This window comes from Pseudoliparis swirei, chromosome 15 (assembly GCF_029220125.1).
Source record: "Pseudoliparis swirei isolate HS2019 ecotype Mariana Trench chromosome 15, NWPU_hadal_v1, whole genome shotgun sequence".
Lineage (NCBI taxonomy): Eukaryota > Metazoa > Chordata > Actinopteri > Perciformes > Liparidae > Pseudoliparis > Pseudoliparis swirei.
In genome coordinates this window covers 4,674,329-4,688,654 of record NC_079402.1, presented here as the reverse complement: position 1 = coordinate 4,688,654, position 14,326 = coordinate 4,674,329, and the positions used below count along the sequence as shown (strand labels likewise).

Below are 14,326 nucleotides of genomic sequence, written 5' to 3'. Positions count from 1 at the left end.
CGCCCTCGTCAACTAAATAAAACGAAGAGCCTTGCGAATGTTATTGAAATAAAGACATTAACCCATATTAACCTTCCTCCTGTGTTAGCTTTCTGTTACCATCTCTTATGTTAGCGGGTCGGTGCCGACCCGTGTCTTAAATCAGCTGTAAAATACACCAACAACAATGATCTATCATCCAATTTGTTTCTCATCTCTTGGTTACCTTGTTAGGCTTCCTTATCCATGAAAATATTGGTTTTAATATTTTTGGTGTGGGCTTCTGGGCCTTTTCTTTGTCAGTATATCATATTTCAATTTAAAAAATGGTAAAATGAACCTCAAGAGAATCATTTAAATAAATAAAGGGTTGTTGTGTTACTTGACTATTACTGAGGGGTATTAGAACACATCTCTGAAATAAATTTGTTATATTAATTTTTTTATTTTAATATTATTAACGATAGTAACATTTATGGTGTTAGGGTCAATTTCGACCCATATATATTTACTTCAAGAAAAGGCTAAAAAGTATTTTTTTCAGCAATAGAACTTCAATACAAACACAAAATAAAAAGCAGAACAAGTCATAACACAAAATATAGATTTGCAAGGTCAAACAAACAACCAATCAAGCAAATCAAACCAATAGAAATCAATTACTAGTTCCAAAACAAACAAAAAACTCAATCAGAGTAAAAGTCTCTGTGTGCAAGAACTTGCATGTGTATGTGTGTGTTTAGATGCATGTGTGGCAAAAAGTGACACTTTTATTGTGTTCTTTGCAGAGATATTTCTTGCAGTTGAAGCACAATACGTGTGTCTTGCTTGGGCAGACCTCACACCTCTTTCTTTTAGAATCAGGTGGCCTGAGTCATAGCTGGTAAGGAAATTGTCACAAGTGATATTGTGACCCTGCAGTCCAGTAGTCATATCGAGGACCACACGTTTTCCTTGGTTTTTCTCAGGTATGCCACTCGCAGCTTTGCCTGTGTAAATCTGTAGATTCTGTAGAGAACAATGCAAAATGAGAATCCCCTAAAGCTCCCATGATTGGGGGAGGAGCTGGCTGCCACTGTGTTGGCTGACAGTGCACTTATGATTTCAGTTTTGGCTCTAATTATTGCTTTATAATCTTATTTTTATAACCGGGTCGAAACCGACTCTAACAACACAAAGGTCATAATTTCAACCAGAGCATTTTATAATTTAGTGAAACAAAATGTTTTTGTTTTATTTTGTTGAAATAGAGGTTCCTGACGAAGTCAAAAAGCCTTGATGAAAATAAACAAATGTATGTGGTTCTTTTTTGCATTTAAAACCTAAAACGGGTCGGTGCCGACCCTAACACAAGAGGAAGGTTAAATGTAGCCTTCAGTAGTCGTACGTTTATTATCCTCACCATGTAATGTGTACATCTGGCTTTACTATTAGCTGTGCCCTAGCATCCCCAGTGTGTAGCTTATGTGTATGGTTGGACCAGTGGTTCTCAAATGGGGGTACGTGTACCCCAGGGAGGACATGAAGGACCTCTAGGGGGTACGTGATATTTGTTTTAAATATATATTTTAACTGAGCATCCATTAAAAAGCCTTTGAAAATCGTTATGTAATAAATATTCTATAAAATGTAAGTGCAAGTTCATCAACTGAATTGTCTATATTATATATTATATGCAAAATGCTGCATATTACATTACTTTTTTCAACACAAAATGCTTTGCAGTGGTCAGGTGGTACCCGGCAGAAAAGAATAAAAAAAGGTTGAGAACCATTGAGTTAGACAAATGCATGTTCATCAAAGTACACGCAGCAAAGACCAACAGTCTCTCACTAAATGGCAGAAAAAACAAAAAGCTAGCCTATAGATTTTGGGAAGAAGCCTCAAAGGAACTTCACACCACTGGGGGATTGGTGGGGGGAACTTGAGGAGAGGGTCTGAAGGTCTGACATCACTGTGGAGATATTTTATATCCTCAAAACATGTTAAAATTGATAGTAGTGTAATATTGTAGCAGTTTATGAGAGGTCGCAATACTATGTATTAGTATATATTTCAAACTTTTTATACATGCTGATATTCTTAAATAATCTGTGTGTCTGGACACATTCGAGTAGAACAGGTGTAGCTAGTTGACCAGTCGGGTAAACTCCTTTCTATTTAGAGATCAATGTCTTCCATGCCTATGTTCTGACCATCTCCATATTTAATCAATGTCTATATGCCTATTCAATTCAATTCAGTTTATTTGTATAGCCCAATTTCACAAATTACAAATTTGTCTCGGAGTGTTTTACAATCTGTACACATAGACATCCCTGCCCCAAAACCTCACATCGGACCAGGAAAAACTCCCAAATAACCCTTCAGGGGGAAAAAAAGGGAAGAAACCTGGAGGAGAGCAACAGAGGAGGATCCCTCTCCAGGATGGACAGATGCAATAGATGTAATGTGTACAGAAGGACAGATTTAGAGTTAAAATACATTCAATGAATATGACAGAGTGTATGAATAGTTCATAGTAGGCATATTCCACGATGGAGACCTCCACGATCCATCAGGCAGATGGCGGTGGGGAGGAGGAGTGGGCGGAGTCTCAACAGTGGGCGGAGTCTCAACAGGACAGTGGCGTAGTCAGGAGCAGGAATTCCACGACCCAGACCTCAATGATCCATCAGGCAGATAGGATCTATGTCGTCTCATAGGGTCCGATGACCCCATGAGACGTGAAGTCAAAAGGACTCCGGGGAGAAAGCAGAGTTAGTAACGTGTGATTGACAGATGAAAATTCATCCTTAAGGAGAGAAAAAAAAAGAGGAGATAGGTACTCAGTGCATCCTAAAACGTCCCCCGGCAGCTATAAGCCTATAGCAGCATATCAAGGGGCTGGACCAGGGCAAACCTGATTCAGCCCTAACTATAAGCTCTGTCAAAGAGGAAGGTCTTAAGTCTACTCTTAAACGAGGTGACTGTGTCTGCCTCCCGGACTGAAATTGGAAGCTGGTTCCATAAAAGAGGAGCTTGATAACTAAAGGCTCTGGCTCCCATTCTACTTTTTAAGACTCTAGGAACTACAAGTAGTCCCGCATTTAGTGAGCGTAGCTCTCTAGTGGGGCAATATGGTACTACAAGCTCCTTAAGATATGATGGTGCATCACCAATCAAGGCTTTGTAGGTTAAGAGAAGAATTTTAAAAGTGATTCTTGATTTTACTATGTTCTGACCATCTCCATATATGATCAATGTCTTCCATGCCTATGTTCTGACCATCTCCATATATAATCAATGTCTATATGCCTATGTTCTGACCATCTCTATATATGATCAATGTCTTCCATGCCTATGTTCTGACCATCTCCATATATAATCAATGTCTATATGCCTATGTTCCAACCATCTCTATATATGATCAATGTCTTCCATGCCTATGTTCTGACCATCTCCATATATGATCAATGTCTTCCATGCCTATGTTCTGACCATCTCCATATATGATCAATGTCTTCCATGCCTATGTTCTGACCATCTCTATATATAATCAATGTCTATATGCCTATGTTCTGACCATCTCTATATATGATCAATGTCTTCCATGCCTATGTTCTGACCATCTCCATATATAATCAATGTATATATGCCTATGTTCTGACCATCTCTATATATGATCAATGTCTTCCATGACTATGTTCTGACCATCTCCATATATAATCAATGTCTATATGCCTATGTTCTGACCATCTCTATATATGATCAATGTCTTCCATGCCTATGTTCTGACCATCTCCATATATGATCAATGTCTTCCATGCCTATGTTCTGACCATCTCTATATATAATCAATGTCTATATGCCTATGTTCTGACCATCTCTATATATGATCAATGACTTCCATGCCTATCTTCTGACCATCTCCATATATAATCAATGTCTATATGCCTATGTTCTGACCATCTCTATATATTATCAATGTCTTCCATGCCTATGTTCTGACCATCTCTATATATGATCAATGTCTTCCATGTCTATGTTCTGACCATCTCCATATTTAATCAATGTCTATATGCCTATGTTCTGACCATCTCCATATATAATCAATGTCTATATGCCTATGTTCTGACCATCTTCATATATGATCAATGTCTATATGCCTATGTTCTGACCATCTCCATATATGATCAAGGTCTTCCATGCCTATGTTCTGACCATCTCCATATATAATCAATGTCTATATGCCTATGTTCTGACCATCTCCATATATAATCAATGTCTATATGCCTATGTTCTGACCATCTCTATATATGATCAATGTCTATATGCCTATGTTCTGACCATCTCTATATATGATCAATGTCTTCCATGTCTATATTCTGACAATCTCCATATATAATCAATGTCTATATGCCTATGTTCTGACCATCTCCATATATAATCAATGTCTATATGCCTATGTTCTGACCATCTCTATATATGATCAATGTCTTCCATGTCTATGTTCTGACCATCTCCATATTTAATCAATGTCTATATGCCTATGTTCTGACCATCTCCATATATAATCAATGTCTATATGCCTATGTTCTGACCATCTTCATATATGATCAATGTCTATATGCCTATGTTCTGACCATCTCCATATATGATCAAGGTCTTCCATGCCTATGTTCTGACCATCTCCATATATAATCAATGTCTATATGCCTATGTTCTGACCATCTCCATATATGATCAATGTCTTCCATGCCTATGTTCTGACCATCTTCATATATAATCAATGTCTATATGCCTATGTTCTGACCATCTCTATATATGATCAATGTCTTCCATGTCTATATTCTGACAATCTCCATATATAATCAATGTCTATATGCCTATGTTCTGACCATCTCCATATATAATCAATGTCTATATGCCTATGTTCTGACCATCTCCATATATAATCAATGTCTATATGCCTATGTTCTGACCATCTCTATATATGATCAATGTCTATATGCCTATGTTCTGACCATCTCTATATATGATCAATGTCTTCCATGTCTATATTCTGACAATCTCCATATATAATCAATGTCTATATGCCTATGTTCTGACCATCTCTATATTTGATCAATGTCTTCCATGCCTATATTCTGACCATCTCCATAAATGGACTTATGTTTCATATTTCTCTACTCATCATTTCTCCCTGAAATGTAAATAACTGACCTCTAGGTTAAAACCTACACTTTAGCTGGTTAAACGTCCATAAATGGACATAAACATGTGTATCACCCCCACTCTTGTGTGGCGGGTTTAGGGTATAAAGATCTTGTGGTTTCTTCAGTGTTGTAGAAATTCTGCAGTCCAGCAAACTGTTATTTTCCTCCCATGATTCATGTCCAATAAAGAATTCTACTAAATTGATTTTCGACTCCAACCTCATCTGTGACCAACGTCTGTTCAACTACCACACCACACACACTGACATTTTATGAAGGCAAATGCGATGCAGTTTAAGAAATTAGTGGGTCCTCACAGACCGTCTCGTCTGGTGCTTTGGAAAGCATCCCAACCGAAACATTCTCTCTCCCAAGTCGGCGAATACGGAAGTTTGTTTTCGAGGCTCTTCAAAGTTCACTGCTGCATTCACATAGAAGACCAAACTGTCAAACTATTAGACCGTCAAACGGCTTCATGCACCAGTCAGGAAGCTGAACTCTATCCCCACTCTCACACTCCTCTTTTAGACTTGTATATCAAAATGCTGCTAAAACTCCACGTCTGACTGCTGTTTGTTATAGTTCTTAATTTATAAATGGTGTTGTCTAAATGTTCTTTGTTTTAGTTGTTAGCACTTTCTTACTTTCTTACTACTATTGGAGCTATTTATTTGACACTAGTATTGAGTTATTTAATGAAAAGTAGGCTAATATTGTTTAATTATTGCCTATTGGTTGTTTAAATATATTGATCGATATATATGATTGGTTCACTAATTGAGTAACACTGTGGGCAGCTGTGCTTATGTGTAGGTACATGTGTCACGAGTGCCCCGTCATATCAGTTGTTTTCATTCTGTTTGCTGATTTAATAAACTCTCATGTTATTTCACACCTGATCATCCTTCATTCCCTTCCCCTGGTTCTCACGCCCATCTCACCTGCAGCCCATCCCTTCGTTAGTGTGTCAGTATTAAGGTCCCCTCAATTGTCCTCCGCCAGATCGTCTTGGGTTTTTGTGCCAAGTTTTCCAGCGGTATATTAGTGTGTATGCCTGATCTTCCTGTGTTGACCTCCGTTTCTCTGCCTGCCCCTTTTTGGACTTGTTTGCTTCTCGGACTGATCTCCCGGTTCAGACCCTGCCTGTTTTCAAGTAAAGATATTCATCTTCGTTGCCCCGCGTCTCAGAGTCGTGCTTTTGGGTTCCAGTTTGTTGCTACTTGTTTTGTTTTTACCAGCACATGAGAGACAGTGTCAACAGTTTTGTTTGTTTTTGAGCAAATAAATTATCAAAATAATGAAATACTGAAATGGACATGAAGTTAATTTAAATAAATTTAGGAAAATTCAGAAGACACCAGATGTAGAAATCAAAAGGTTGAGAATCATTGGGGAGCTCTCATTGCTAATGTTTTCTTTAAGAGGACTAATAACTGAAGAGGCAATAGAAGATTGATGCCATGTCCCAGATATTTAAAAAGGCTTTTGGGGTTGTATATGCGGACAAGGCCTAATGTGCATCAACTCCAAAATCCACGGTGCATCAGTGGCAATTTGATTTATAGTTTTGATTGATTTATTGGACAAAAAGCCACTAAAACTACTATTATAACTCACTATATGTTGTACAAGAGAGAAACATACTTTCGATCTTTTGTACGTTTCCACAAATGGAGAATTGATAATAAAAATGACTTTGACTTTTGACTTTGAAACTACGATGTTATCATATTGACGAAGTTTCGCACAGGACACTAACAGCGGTCTCCTGGGATTCAACTTCTATGTCTGTCTGACACATCCAGCCGACCCCAAATCGCCTCTCTAAGTGGACGTTCCCCACTCTTTTATTCTTGTTCCATTGCTCTGGCCGTTTAACACCGGCCCAGCGGGGGGTTCCCACCACAGCGCCCCTGTGCATTTCACACAACTGCTAAAGGGTCAATGTGAACAGTGTTTGTTCTAACAGGAGGCAGAACCACCCAGGTCCGTACACCCCTACAGAGAGCGGAACTCCCACACTGCAGGATTTAGACCAGAAGGAGCAGAACCGGCGCTGGCAGGATTATGAAGGATCCTCCCCACCACGTCGCAGATTCTCCCCTCCGGCTGCAGCCTTTGTTTCTATTACAGACAATCAAGCTGATGAACTGTGTCCTTCGTACACCCTTGGCCTCGTCGAGCTCATTGTCCTCGCCAAATCCATTGCATTGTCTCAGACATTTGCAGATTTGCACTCTGCTATGTATAATAAACCTCGAGTGTATAATTTGCCGGAAACTATATTTTTTATGATGCTTTTAAATTGCGTTATGATTCTTAACACACATATTTTAGCACAGCCTGAAGATGATGCTGCATTGCATTATATTTGCAAATAAGTAACAGTAAATGATGAAAAATACCAACGCGGCACTTTTTAGTTCTCTGTATAAGAAGCAATTCTTCTTTGCTATATAATAATATAATCCACCCACCTAAAAGGATGTGGATTAAAGAGCATGGTTGTTAGCATGTACCTTGAGCTGGTCACTATAAAAGGCCACTAATTAACATGATTAGGGTTATAGATTTGCATTTTTGTTTTCAGAAAAACAATCTAAGGTAGTTGACACATTTCCATTTCCTCTTGGCATAAATCAACGCAGCATCCATCCACTGAGCTGCGGTAAGACTCAGACAGGAAGCTGAGCGACAAAGGGACGTTTTGTCTAAACGCCTCCCTGCAGATCCTCTCATCTCATCTCGTTCCCTCAGTTCTTCTGTGTGACTAACGCTCAGCTTCTATATCTGGTTTTTTTTTAAAGCTTGTTTTGAAGAGGAAGAAAAATGGTTTGTCTGTCATCTCCGTTTCATTTAAGAATACAGGGTCATCTATCAAAAAGCAAAAATATACTGTGATTACCCCGAGCTGTAAAGGTGTCTAAAAAGTACATTTTCTAACCTTCTATTACTTCACATGGGAAGATAAACTGATACATATTTGACAGAACCCAATGACTGTATGAAATTACCCAATTATAACTAATCGAGGAAAGAAAGAAGCTGCTCTAAATTAGACTTCATTAGAGCTTTGTGTCACAGACAGTTCAATTTATCAACGTTTCATAAGCATGAATATCTCATTACCACCGGCACACTGTTGGTTCATGACTTCATACAGTTTAGTGCTAAAATGTGCAGCGATCTGTACTTTTGGTAGGATTTATTGCCAATAATGAGAAGATGTCTCTCATTGCCTTTGTACCTTTTTGCTTCTGACACTGACATCTTAATATCGAATATCAATCGTGTTGACTGCAGGCCTGCCTTGAGGCAATACAATGCATTTGAATGATGATTAATCATGAAAGAGTTATTGTGAACACTTTTATTATTCCATTATTTTTACTCGACAGTATTTTGGCCACCGGCAACAGTATGAGAGAAAGATGTAAATTACAATGGACTCAATGTAATGATCACGATAAAAACCTTTTTAGATGATTAACTGTATTCCGTTGAGACAGATATTGTTAGAATCTAATTTTATTCGAAGTAATATGGAAACAAGTCAACTGAAAATCAGCCTTTTAAAAAGATCCCATTGTTTATTCATAATGCGACGCTGCGGGAGTGTATGCACAATATATGTGCTGTTTCTTCAATATTTGATGTTGACCAAGGAAATCTGTTGGTGAGTGAAAACACTGTATATTGATAGCTGTATGATGGCAGGCTTACAGCTGGCTGCAGAGAAAGTGAACCAGATGGAGAAAAAAAATGTCTGTTGAACGAGGCCACATCTTAAATTAAATACTGTAAAAAATCACCAATATGAAGTTCCACTCAAGGAGTAAATTGACCCATCATCAGTGTCCTTGACTCCATTCACACCGAGTCGCTCTACGTGATCTCTCTATCAACAAATTATGCACTCATGTCAAATCTGTAGGAAACGGGGACAATATTTTGGCAATGGAAGGTTTTTTGTTGAAAACGGTCCGTGTGGAGTTCAAGAGCGGCGGAACACATCGGATCAAATGTAATCGGGCAAAAGCCGGCTATCGCCTTGATGGCGATTTTGATTTGTAGCACTTTAAAATGAGTTTCTATATTCGCTACTTGTGAAACAATCTGGTCGTAGACATCATATTCAACTCCGGTGCATCATCTCAAGTTGCTACTCGGACTTAAAAGAGAGGTGCAAATTGGCCTCCGCCTGGTTATGCCGGGAACCGGAAAAATCCATCCCCTTGTCCCCCAGAGGCTTAGACCCCGTTTACACGATGGGAAAACGCATATATTTTCATGCGTTTTGGCCTTTCATTTACCCATAAACGGAGGTTTTATCACGGAAAACGATCATTTCTAAAAACTAATTTTTTGTGTTTGCGTGTGAACTAAGTCAAACGGAGTTTTAGGTTTTCAAACGTCACAGTATGCCAGCTTTTTAGGCGCACGCCGTTTTTTTTCGCTAGCACGCTCCGCCAATGGCGCCCGCAAAAAAAAAAAAAAAAAAAAAAAAAAAAAAAAAAAAAAAAAAAAACAAAATCAAAAATGTTGTTCTCAAGCGCATGTGTCAAAAGTATTTCAAATCGGCTGGTTGTTTGTATGGTCGCTGTTTAACCTCGTTATGTTTCGAGTTAATAAGCGTCGTGTCTTCTGTGTGGTCATCGCGTCTGACTGTGAAATGGAATGGCTGCAGCTGCAGCTGCTGGTCGCCATGCGAGCCCATGGCACACATATATGATATGCATATAGGGATGCACGATCTTTGATCGGATCGCATCCATATCCATGATATTCGTTGATCGGGTTTGATTCGCGCGGATCAAAACAAAAGCCGATCATCAGATGACAGATGACGTAACATATGCATCGTTTATCAACGGCTTCAACTGCAGCGGATCGCGGACGGCGGGCGCGGAGGCCGAGAGAGTGAGAGGTCCACGAGGATCTCTCACCACCAGCGGGCGCCCCTCGTTGAATCTCTCCCCGTTCTCTTCAGCGAGCTCTCACATGTCTGAGCCCCCCACTGATGTTGTTTGAAACTGACGATTCGATCAGGAGCGCCGGAAGGTTTTGTTATTAGGGGGAAGGATTTATGACAACATGTTTTTGCAAAGTTAGCGGAATGTCGAAAAAATCACACGAACATATAAAAGTAAAATTGTTTCGATTTAGCTTATTTTATGCTAACATAAAAACATTTTACTGTACCAAGGAAGAGTTTATAAAAATAAGAATTTTTAAAGTAAAAAGAAATGTGCTTTTTTGTTTTATATATATATTTCCTCATATATAGTCCCTCATAGTAATGCTACACAATAAATAGAATACATCAAATAGAGATCAAATCGGTCGGATCGGATCGGCAGATACTGATTTCAGTGACCAAAAAAAACCTGATCAAAATCTCTGATTCTCTAATTGTTATATCTATTATTATTTTAAATTTGATTCAAGCAGCATTGCTTCCATTTTAATTTATGGAAAAAAAAATAAAAATCTGTATCTGCTAATTACGGCAAACATACAGACTGAAGCAGCGCGCAAAACATTTTTTTTGGGAGCACCGAAGACCCATTTTGACCCAGGAAAAACCCTGTATGCGACTAAAAATGCTTCACGTCATGTGAGCGTCCTATGTTTACAGTTAGTTTGGCCGCTCCTACGTCCAGTGTGTGCCGCCATTTTTCGTTGTCAGGTGCGCCCGAGTTATTTCCTCCTTGACATGAGGATACTCCTCGGAGGTCTCGGACGGGTACTGTTCTAAGAACAATGCCAACATAGCCCTATATTTAGTTTGGCATGATTCCCAATCCACATTATCGAGTGCTTTATTTGCCTTATAATCTAAGGCGACTCGAAGCAGCAGCTCCACTTCGCTGTCTGTCCATACAAATGAACCTCGCGCCATATTTACTCTCTAAAGGAAAAGGAAGTTGATCGTGTTTTTCGTAGTTGTTGGTTTTGAGAATTCTGATTGGTTTGCATGTCCTTATCCTTCTCGTTACACTGCCGACTACAGGTTTGGCATAGTTATGATGGCGCCCGGGGGCGTATTCATGCGGGTTCATATAAACAGAAACTTTTTTGAAAACAACCTTGTGTGTACAACGTTATTTCTGAAAACGGAGGGGCAGAAATATTAGTTTCTGTAAATACCCGGCTATGTGTAAATGTGGCCTTATTCGTCCTCAGATCGACAGCTGATGGGATTCCGATGTTATCTCAGACATCTCTGATGAATTGAATAGCTGCCTGATCATAAAAAAATGTAAATGTAAATCAACTCGAGGTTCATTCGAAACTAATCTGCCTCCTCCTCTGTGCCTCCTGCCATGGCCCCGCCCCCTCCTCTATTTTTTCCTTCTGTTTCATGGATTGTGGAGGTCTGGATCGTGGTCCATGCCTACTACTCACTGATGTCTGTCATTTTCATTAAATGTATTGTAACTCTGTAATGATTCCTTCTGTACACATGACGTCTATTCTTCTGTCCATCCTGGAGAGGGATCCCCCTCTGTTGCGCTCCTGAAGGTTTATTCCCTTTTTTCCGAGTGAAACTTTTTAAAACTTTCTTTTTTAGGGAGTTTTTCCTGATTCGATGTGAGGTCCGTGGACAGGGATGTCGTATGTGTACAGATTGTAAAGCCCTACAAAATAAACAGAATTTTATAAATCAAAATCATACAGGAGGTGCACTCCTGTATGAGCATGGTCAGGTGATATTCAATGAGTGAACGGTGCCTCATTCAGTTGCATTTCTTGTACTTGTTGAAAGAGGGCAAAGCATGACTCATGCATGTCCACAATGGATAAAATGGCTCTGGCATTTTGTTCAAAAAGGCTGCTTTAAAAATATTGCTGTCGGTCTGATAAGGATCAGGGTCAGAATGTACCAACTATTTCATGAAACTGTAAAGCTTTGTGGATGGTGGATGCTTTTATCTCAGAAATATGTCCTTTTTAATGTTTTGGTGTAATGCGAGGGCTAAATGTTAATGTTCCTGCCTTGGATGAGAGGGTATACAAAATGGCATCTTCAAAGTCGTCTTTTATATCTCAGGGTTGGTGGGACACGCTCCGGAAAATGTAAATGAATCCGAATATAACAAGACTCTGGCTGAGCGTTCTCATTAACCCAACACAACTCAAACACAGTTTTATCTCTAGGCTACTCTGCCTCTATTTTCTATTTTTCTGGCCAGAACAACAAGCACATTCAGTTAAGTTGTATATTTCATTTTGAGTAATGCATTGGCTTAATTTCCGAGAGAGCTCAGCCATGCCGAAGCTGTGCCAGTAACCACCAATGAGCTCTGCTGTGTTTAATGCCGTCCGAGGAAACTACAAGGCGTAGGAATTTGCCTCCTAGTCCTTTTTGTGATAGGATCTTCAAACCCGTTCACATGTTCCCAATCAGCCGAGACTTTGATAGAACAGGATTTGATCCTGAAGAGCTGCAAAAGCTGCGGGAGACATCTTTCCCCCCCCCCAATTCCCTCCCACTTTCCCACCAGAGTGGCTGTTGACACTTGCCAGAGGGTGAAATTGTGCAATTATCACTCCAACCTCAACTACCAGTGAGTGTCATACTCTGTTCACAACAACAACACATTGCTGGCATAATGTGACATTTAACAGAATGTGGAATACAAATGACATCATGATCCTGAATGTGATAGCTTGAACTTTCTTTTTAGAAGCGCCCTGGTGTAAAAGAAACACTATCGGGGCACAAATGGAACGTGGAAAAAGGAGTTGAAAGAAAAAAAGCTCTCAACTCTCTCGGAAACTACGTCAATTTATTAAATTAATACATTTGGAAAAAACAGTTTGTCATAATTTCTTCACACGAGTTCCAGTGGTACTTTCTTCCCACAGTGGGTTTGAAGAGTCGCTCTGGGATGGTGATCTTTGTGTGTTTGCTGAGTAGGCGCAGAGTTTGGAACACTATGAGCACCTTGTGTACAGCTCACGATGCGGAACCTGTTTCCATTTTTATCAATTTTTACAAGAATTTATTAAAGGGGAGAGGTATCGATTTTGGTAGGAATTATGTGAATAAAAAGAAATACAGTATATTTAAATCAGAATCTAATGCAAAAAAGGCGAGACGTGTTTAGGGATGGATAATACTGCATATTTGGTAACCAAACTCCATCACACGCCCTGAATATCCAGCAGTTTAGTCAAAGTAATCTGACATTTGACTCACCACTTATGCTGATAACACAATCAGACCAAGCTGCTTTACATTTAGTAAATTAGTATTGTATATTTTGTATTATGTATCACGCGTTGCTTATTTTTTGCACTACCCACCTGGGTCTTTACTTCGAATATGTGTACATAAGTTCATATATATATATATATATATATATATACACATCTCATTCCTACTGTGTGGTAGGATGATAGACTGTATTTCATTTGGACTAATACCTACTGTGACAATGCATTTGAAAAGTTGAATAAGATCTACTGTCTACTTGAAACAATTAAGGAATAGTTTATAACACAATATAAAACAATATTGTGCACTTCTAATCTGATACATGGTGGTACGAACAGCTTATGAAGCACATGGCAATCGGGCCGCTTTCATTTACACGACCAAAGAAACGACACAGCCGATGGCCAGAACTTTGGTCGAGGAAACAAAACTTTCTCTCCACATTTAGTCGTGCCTATGATGGCATCAGATTTGAGCTTCTCAAAAGGATCAGATTTTAGCTTCTCAAAAGGTTTACTCAAAGTAGAAAAGCAGATTTAGGTGTAATTCCTCTGTTTCCTAGAAATGAGCAGCGTCCGTGGGTGGCTGTTGCCGGATTCTAGCAAAGCGAACATGCCTATAGGGGAAATATGTAATCTCCGCAAATGTCTAGGCTCCCTTCAGAGAACAACACTTTAATAATTCCAACATTTGCCTTGTGAAATAAAAATGAATGTGATGATTAAAAAAAAAAGGTAATTTTCAGCAAAAACAGCAACAAAATTATAAAAAAACAGAATAAACTTATACAGTATAGACAGTGTCCCATAGGATTATGATACTACTGGCAATTTACAACGAGGCACTCCAGAGAAAAACAACAACAATGGTGTGAAATGTATATTAATATCTTCTGACTTGAACTGGTTGGTCATGTTTTATTTAT

At 39.0% G+C, this 14,326-nt stretch overlaps 1 pseudogene; it reads right to left on the bottom strand.

Moving 5' to 3' along the window:
* The window catches only part of LOC130205661 (leucine-rich repeat transmembrane neuronal protein 4-like), a 34,354-nt pseudogene that overhangs the window by 7,739 nt on the left and 12,289 nt on the right, over positions 1-14,326 (bottom strand).